Raw genomic sequence first — 7,807 nt, 5'->3', positions numbered from 1 at the left:
AATCTGCCACACAGTTGTGGGCAATTGTGATGAATGATCTTACTAAAACAAAATAAAATAAGAATTAAAATAAATAAATAAATGAATAAAAAATCTCTCTTAAAATATATACATACGGAAGGATAATCAAAATGAACATAATCAAACTATGTGTATGAAATAACATAAAGATAAAATAATAGTTCTCTAGTCACAATTATACTCTTATATACAATATTTACACAATCGACCTGAGGATCCATGAGCTCACTCTATCCCCTACGTGTGAGGGGTAGAGCAGAGCTCAAAAGATCCCAGCGCATCCCTCTCGCCGCATCACTGGTAGTGAGCCAGTGGAGGCTGAGGAAGTGCGCTAAAGCCGCAAACACTCAACTTGAGTGGAGATTGCCAGAACTCCAATTGTACATGTTTTTTTTACAATAAGTCTCTTGGCCACTAAAGTTTCAATCTTCTAGGTGGGCTGTAGGAATGAGTGGAACTAGATAAGGTTTGAACCAAAGGATTAGGATGGTTGGAAAGGTTTATATGGAATTTGGTTGGTATGAGGTCAAGGACAAAAGGGATATGTAGGTCATGGTGTAAACTAAAAAAAAAATATTATTTATTAAAATTATGAATTACCAACAACTTTGATTATAACGGTTGATGCGGATAATATGTTTTGAGCCAGGCAGTCAGACGGAATGTGGTCCAGCTTCGTGGGGACTTAAAAAAGGGGTTTTGAATGTGTCATAGAAAGTCTGACATTTTCTATTATGTGACCTCTCTTTTTTCTGTTAAGACTCCTTTTGTTGTCCTCTGACATCATTCATTCATATAATTTCGACTTGCGTTAATTTCAAAACGGACTTTTTTCTATATTTCTTTTTTTTCCCAATAATATGAAAACTACGATTTTTTTTTTGTCAATCTACACAGAATTTAAAAAGATTAAACTACCTACTATTGTGGCAATAGAGTTTTTTAAATTATAAGTTATGAATTAAGTTTACATTTATAAAATATTACTGTCAACGGACTGCCCATCCAACTTCAGGTGTTGATTCTAAAAATATTAACAAATTGCTGTTTATTATTGTATTTTATATTTTAAAAATATTTCATATTTTATAGTTTATTTATTTTTTTATCATTAATCTACACTGAATTGCAAAACATAAATGTATACCTTTTTTTACAATAAAGAATTGTTTTGATGATTAGTTATAAAACGATCATGAGTCGAAATTGTCAGAACAGTAAAGGGGTTTTGAAAGTTTTTCAGAAGGTCTGAAAATTACTTTTTTATGTTTTTTGGAATGCTGACAACGAATTTCAACTTCGTGACCTCAATTTTTTCTGTCGGGGCCCCTTTTGTGTCCCCCTTTAGGCCTGACATCATTCAGTCACATAATTCCGACTCGCGCTCACCTCAAAACGGACCGTGTTGAACGAAGAGAAAAAATGTAGCCAATTCAATTTTGTTAAATTTAAACACAAGCAGTTCTAAAAATGTATGGTTTTGAGGTAATGACAATTTTTTTTTTTTATGCTTTTGGGAGAAATTTGTGTTAATTATGTTTGAATTCGTGATCAGCCTCTTAAAAACATAAATAAGAACCTGTCGAGTAAAAGTCGTTTCCAAACGCTTTGTGCTGCAATCTTTGAAGCACAAAGAAAATACTGAACTAAATAAATATTTTAACCACGCACTCTAAATACACGGTAACAAATACAGATTTTTACTGATTCTAGATAGTACATTATGGGTATTAACAATATCTATTATTATCAAAAAAGTACTCTCATATAATACCTGAAATGTTCATTGTATTTGAAATTTTATATATGGATTCCACATAGATTGCAAAAGCGTGTACATGCGTATGTACATATATGTGGATATAAGCATATATTTATATGTGTGCATAAATTTTTCATATGAATTCATTTAATACCTTGTATTACTTTATTTACTTTTTGTACATCTTTTATTTTTAGTTTGGATAAATCGAATTCCTCCCGAATCCAATCCTTACAGTCCAAAATATTTCGTAAAATCCTTAATGCTCCTTACTTTGTCACAAATCAAATCATCCATCAGGACCTCAATGTTCCATATGCTGCCGATTAGCCAGAACCAGATACCGTTCCTTCCATGGTAAACTTCCCAACCAACTCGTTTCTAAACTGGCTTCTCCTTCATTACCTAATAATCCTCCTAGGCGTCTGAAAAGAAGATGGCCTCGAGATCTTCTCCTTTAGAAATGTTTTTGGAGTTCTATCAATGGGTGAGATTCTCCACATATTTGTATCATGTCATAATATCACTTATAGCAAATTTATTCGATGTGTATATATGTATACAATTGTAAATTAAATATTAAAAAAAAATGGATAAGAATTTATTTTATATTCTTTTTTTATATAATTTATATAGTAGATATAGTTTAAACGGAATATTTTTATTATTTGAGTTTCAGATCAGCTCTGTTATCTTTTAATTGCACATTGCAGTTATTCTGAAAGGACCTAGTCCCAGAATAAAATTTATTTTCATTCTATTCTATATATTGTCTTCCCTATTTTAAGTATGATCCATTGGTGAAAAAAAGCTATAGTTTATATTTTTTTTGTAGCGAGTAAAAAAAAAACAACTAATTTTTATTTTCATCTGCAAGAGGTCAACATGGAGAGATCTAGCTTTTTAATTATCCGACACCATCTAGAAATATAAACAAGTAAAAGAAAAAAAAAATGAAATATATAAATGAAATGGCAAAATAGTAAATTTAATAAGGATGGGGATGGAAGGGGGGTGTGAAGTGTTTCAGTGTAATTTCAACGACGGAACAGGGGCGATGAGAAATCTTTTAATATAAGAGCAATTCTAACGAGCTAAAGGCACGCTCATTTCACAGTCCAATCCCTTCGCCTCATTATAGTTACATCGTTCCAGAAATTTTTAAATTATTCCCCGTTCGCAACGCAAATACATGGGTTATTTGTTATATAAGAAAGCATTCATAATAAATCTTTTTGCACAAGCGTGCTTGAACTAATGTAAGATAAATTTGCGCAAGCCTTATATTTTTATAAGCCATTTATGCTTGTCAAGCATGCTTGACGTTGAATAAACCCCTTTACAAGCTGATAATTTTTATAACAATTCATTTTAGTTAATAATGGGTATATTATATTATGTATTAGTTTATTTTCCGGTAAAGAAGTACCGCGGCCACAGAGGGCCTATTGTACGCCGCCCCTCCTCTCCTCAAAAGAGGCCAATTGGCTAGCAAATCTGGACACTGTATAAGGATCCATTGTCTCGCTAAGTTTGGGGTCCAAGATACGATCCTTACCGAAGATGAGGAATCGTGTTCTTGCTACTACATCACATCTACAAATGATGTCTCTTCGTCCTTCCTGTAGATAGGGGACTCTATCAATCTCATTTTATAGAAATGCTTATTTAGCTGATAGTATCCTGTGTATAGACCTGTCACCCATCTTAAAATACTCCTATCCATTTTAAGAAGACAATTACTTATTTTCGGGCAGGATGCCTTGAGGAACATTTTTGATTGTTCCATTCCTCTGGTATTTCTCCAGAGCAACCCAGCCTTGCTTTCAGCAATCATTTTGATGTGCCTCTTCGCATGGCTGAGACTATGTATTAGTTAATATTAGGTATATAATAGGTAGCATTTTTTATTATATAATTTATCTATCTACTTATGTTTATTTTAGAAGTACATTTATTATTTTAATTACTAAATCATTATTGTCATTAATTTTATTTATCATATTTTTTCAACGATAATAAGAAAAGAATTTTTTTAAATTATTTAATACAATTTCTTAACCTTTTTGATTTTATTCATAACTGATAAAAGACAGAAAACAAATTAGTAACCAAGAAAATTAATTATAGAAGAAAATTAATTTTGTGGCGTGAATCTTTACTTTTCGAACACTTTAATCTTAACGTGAAACTTTAAATTCTTGAAAAATGCAGGGTAAAAGGTACGAACAAAATTTAATAAAACATTTTTTTTTCTCAACAGTATGTTTTCGCATGTCAGTTAGTCAGAGCGTCACATGACTTTTAATGTATGTCATGTAATTTAACTTTTGGCTTACCCTGTGTTGCAGACCTTTAAAAGACTTATTAGTCCAGTTCTGGATGAGTATTCCACAGCTTGACTAATTCCTAGACCAGTTCAGTCTGAGAATGAAGTATAAGTTAGGGACATAACTCCTATTTCTAGGAGTTCTAGGAGTTAGCTTATGTCATAACCACAAAGCGAATTAATTCATCCACAGAATAATACAATACTAAGGTTTTCATGTATTTTGTATTATAGAAAAACATAATTCATTTTAGTTAATAATTAAAAATTAATTAAGTTTATCTTATCTTATTTATAATTTGACGATTACCGAAAACAATTTTCAATTATTTTAACTTGACTAGAGGAGCTTCATTGAAACAACTAATTTGTTACGAATTTACAGAAAAATTGTACGTATAGAGGAATTACAATACATGTAAATTTATTCTAGACACAGGGGCATAGTTTATATATTATGTAAAGTGCGTTTAAATATCACAATTCTTTGAACAGTAATAAATAAGTAAAGCTACCTGTAATAGTCTTGTTGTATAAGCGATTTTTATTAATTTATGTTTGTCAAGCATGCTTGAGGGTGAGCATTCCAACATAACATTTAGTTTTGAGGAGGTGCAAAAAAAGGAATTTTATATTCATGTTTAAATAAGTGGTCAGGAAAACATTATAATAATTTAAATGTTATGTGATCAATAAGGTAATGGTCGATTAAGAGTTGGGAAACGCCTATAAGAAAAAAATAGGACTGGCAATACTGAATGCTTTGAGGATTGGCTCTCAAATAACCCTGGAGGAAGGAGTGTAATAAAGGAGGTAAGATAAGAGAATATGTGAAGCAAAAAAGGAGGATCTCATGTGCTTGTTAGGGGCGTGGCAGAAGAGTATGAGCCAATCACTAGCTGCCTTCAGTTTAGATTACAATGACGGACATTCCTATTAACGTAAATCCTCTTTTTGTGGGCGTGGCCTTTATGGTTTCACTATCGCTTTGAAGAAGACAAGGTTTATACCACCATACTCCCCCTGGAAATTTGATAACGTAAGAAACAATTTCCAAACGTAATATTAAGGATTACCTCCGACTATAAGTCATCTACTCATTTATTATAAAAACTATGATTTTCTAACAAACATTTTTTTATTATTATTATTTATATTTATTATTTTGTTCTATCACCGTAGTATAGAGATAAATTAAAATATAAGAGGGGTTATCAAGAAAATGTAAATAGAAGTTAAAAACATTAGATGACCTTAGGGGAAAAAACAGTAGAGCCAAAAAAACTGAATGCAAGAAAGAAGGAATTCAAAGTTTTATGACGCCATTAAAATAAATTTTTTATTTTTAACATGTATCGAATTTTTTTTTCTTTTTTTAATTTTACCAAACAGGAATATACTGCTTTCTTTCATCTAATTTTGTCCACTTAACTTACTTTTGAAAACGAAAATTGAGATCGCCTGTTTTACTCTGTCATCGAAACTTATTTTACAAGTTTACAATTAGGTACAAATTATTGATGATTAGTTTATTTTATGATAACCCTTCAAAAATTCACAAGATTGCCTTAGTTAACATAGGAAACAGAGACTTGATTATAACAGATTAAAGTAATTTTCATTTCTGCTCAAAGAAGTTGGCAAGATTTCTTGTCAGTAGGTAGCGTTTAATTATTGAAGAATTTCTTAATTATTCAGGCGGTTTTAGAGAGTTCGCAAACAGTTTTAACATGAGTTCCTCACATGTATTATGTGCTGGAATATTCATTCGGTTCTCTTAACAGTTACTGATTTTGATTTTTACAACACGAGCTCTTTGAAAATAATACCGTCTACAATGTTAACTATTAAACTTATGTAACTGTAATATTCATGTTAAATAAGAAGGCGATTTCAAAATAAATAAAAAAAATCGAATTCGAACAAGTGGAAATAGATTATTTACTTAGAAAAGAAAATGTTTCTTTCAAAATGACAATGCAAAATTTATTTTACGATTACATTTTTTTAAAAAAAAACTGTATTAATCATTTGGTATTACTTTACATTTAAAGGAGTAAAATATGGACTTATTCTAGCGTTGTGAGCCCCTAAAGAAATAAACATAAGATAACATCTACCAACTGGGTCAATATTTCTATGGCGAACTTGAGGAAAGATAAATGCTGATAATATTATGGAATACATTTACTAAGATTAGCTATTGAATATTTTTCTTTGGTTATTAAAATTTTATTTAATCAAAATATGTGAAAAGCTTTAAATATAAATTTCAGAAATTAAATACATTTTTGAAAAAGTCGGAGGTAAAAGATAATTTCCTTTCTTTTTTTTTTAAACTATATTTACAAAATTATTGTTTAAGCTCAACTCATCTCTACCCAGATATATATATAACTATTTTTAAGAACAGTTTTAAGGGAAAAAAATACATTTAGAGAAAAATTTATACACTTATTCGTAGAGAAACATTTTTCAAATTGTTTTCTTGTAAGTGTAAGATAATATGATATACAGTCTTATTCTTTAGAGGCACGGATCTGTTTTCACTATCCCCCGAGGTATATATCACTATATGCTTAACGTGAGGGGAGTTTTATGCTCATAACTCTAGAAAACTAACTTTTTCAGTAGGTACATTAATGTTAATCATTAGGAAATTTTAGTCACAGTTACCACATTTCTATAGGAAATGTAATAAAATATTCTTAACCACCACAGAAACCAAGCAAATTATTTTTATGTAACTAATTATACTTTATTATATAATATATAATAAGAAAAAACGTATAAACATATGGGTATTACATTTTGAGTGAATATTACTTCACTTGAATGCGTTGGTAATACTAAACAACTAAAAAAAATTATTTATTCTATTATTGAATAATGAATATATTTCATAATCTAGACAAAAATACAAACATAATCTATCAACAACTGATCTATGATTAATGAAAGTATACATAGAAATAGCCTGAGTCTTGATGTTCCTTTAATAATAATAATATATATTTTTTTACATGTTAATAAAATTTACTCATATAAATATTTTGGGATTAAAAAAAACAGAGTTTATATATGAAAGGAAATATCTTTTCAAACAGATCTGTTATGTTATAGAAATGTAACTGTGTCTTTCATCTTCGAGATACGAATCTAAAAAGTTTAATTAAGTTACTAATAATTATAAATGTCATACTTTGAATCCATTATAATGAATGCAATTAGAGCTCAAATTTGATATAACGATGAAGTGTTCTTTAAAAGAATTATTATTAGTATCCTAATCGTAAAAACGAATAAGATAATAATAAGTTATATAAGTTTACAGCATCGTATTTTCAATAAAACGAAAAATATAAAAAGAAGGAAAGGAGAAAAAATAAATTTATTTCCTCTAAAATATTGAATCAGGAAAGTAAGCACGTAGAACGTTTGAGGATTTATAACCTTTCGGGTTGGACTGGATGACCAATCGTAATTCCATTTGGCCCATCAATCATGATAAATATATTGAAACATACTTCAGGTATTCACTAATTATATGAACTATGTACAGGTATATATGTCTGTGTATAGACCCAATTAAGATCCATCTCATATCAATCGTTTTAACAATAACATATTTCTAGTAATTGCATGTACAACATTAGTCAAACTTTCTAAAGCTTATGTTTAAACAAAAAATATAT

The sequence above is a fragment of the Halyomorpha halys genome, unplaced genomic scaffold (assembly GCF_000696795.3).
Source record: "Halyomorpha halys isolate HHAL.00 unplaced genomic scaffold, Hhal_1.1 Scaffold675.1, whole genome shotgun sequence".
Taxonomy (NCBI): domain Eukaryota; kingdom Metazoa; phylum Arthropoda; class Insecta; order Hemiptera; family Pentatomidae; genus Halyomorpha; species Halyomorpha halys.
Note: the sequence above shows the minus strand (reverse complement) of the source record.